This window comes from Rhinolophus ferrumequinum, chromosome X (genome assembly GCF_004115265.2).
Source record: "Rhinolophus ferrumequinum isolate MPI-CBG mRhiFer1 chromosome X, mRhiFer1_v1.p, whole genome shotgun sequence".
Classification (NCBI taxonomy): domain Eukaryota; kingdom Metazoa; phylum Chordata; class Mammalia; order Chiroptera; family Rhinolophidae; genus Rhinolophus; species Rhinolophus ferrumequinum.
In genome coordinates this window covers 37465703-37467293 of record NC_046284.1, presented here as the reverse complement: position 1 = coordinate 37467293, position 1591 = coordinate 37465703, and positions in this window count along the sequence as shown.

The window sequence follows — 1591 nt, the reverse complement described above, 5'->3', positions numbered from 1 at the left end:
AGAATAAAATACCTAGGAATAAACTTAACCAAGGATGTGAAGAACCTATATGCTGAAAACTATCAGACATTTTTGAAAGAAATTGAAGAAGACACAAAGAAATGGAAAGACATTCCGTGCTCGTGGATTGGAAGAATCAACATAGTTAAAATGGCCGTATTACCCAAAGCAATATACAGATTTAATGCAATCCCCATCAAAATCCCAATGGCATTTTTTAAAGAAATAGAACAAAAAAATCATCAGATTTGTTTGGAACCACAAAAGACCTCGAATAGCCAAAGCAATCTTAAGAAAAAAGAACAATACTGGAGGTATCTCACTCCCTGACTTTAGCTTGTACTACAGGGCTACAATAATCAAAACAGCATGGTATTGGCAGAAAAACAGACACATAGACCAATGGAATAGAATTGAGAACCCAGAAATAAAACCACATAAATATGGACAGATAATTTTTGACAAGGAAGCTAAAAACATACAATGGAGGAAAGACAGCCTCTTCAATAAATGGTGCTGGGAGAATTGGATAGCCACATGCAAAAGAATGAAACTGGACTGCTATCTGTCACCATGTACCAAAATTAATTCAAAATGGATCAACGACTTAAGCATAAGACCTGACACAATAAACTGCATAGAAGAAAACATAGGTACTAAACTTATGGACCTTGGGTTCAAAGACCATTTTATGAATTTGGCTCCAAAGGCAATGGAAGTAAAAGCTAAAATAAACGAATGGGACTATATGAAACTTAAAAGCTTCTGCACAGCGAAAGAAACCGTCGACAAAATAAAGAGGCAACCAACTGAATGGGAGAAGATTTTTGCAAACACTGCCTCCGATAAGGGGCTAATATCTAAACTATACAAGGAACTCATGAAACTCAACAACAAAAAAACAAACAACCCAATTGAAAAATGGGCAGAGGACCTGAAGAGACATTTCTCCAAAGAGGACATACAAATGGCAAATAGACATATGAAAAAATGCTCAACATCACGAATCATCAGAGAAATGCAAATAAAAACCACAATGACATATCACCTCACCCCAATCAGAATGGCTATCATCAACAAGACAAATAGTAACAAGTGTTGGAGATGCTGTGGAGAAAAAGGAATCCTCTTACACTGTTGGTGGGAATGCAGACTGGTGCAGCCGTTGTGGAAGGCAGTGTGGAGGTTCCTCAAAAAATTACGAATAGAATTACCATATGACCCAGCAATCCCTCTCCTGGGTATCTACCCCAAAAATCTGAAAACATTTATACATAAAGAGACGTGTGGTCCAATGTTCATTGCAGCTTTGTTTACGGTGGCCAAGACACGGAAACAAGCAAAATGTCCTTCGATAGATGAATGGATAAAGAAGTTGTGGTATATATACACAATGGAATACTATTCGGCGGTAAGAAAAGATGAAATAGGAACATTTGTGACAACATGGATGGATCTTGAGAGTACAATGCTAAGCGAAATAAGTCAGACAGAAAAAGTAGAGAACTACATGGTTTCACTGATATGTGGTATATAAACCAAAAACAACAAAAGAACAAGTCAAACAAATGAGAAACAAAAACTCATAGAC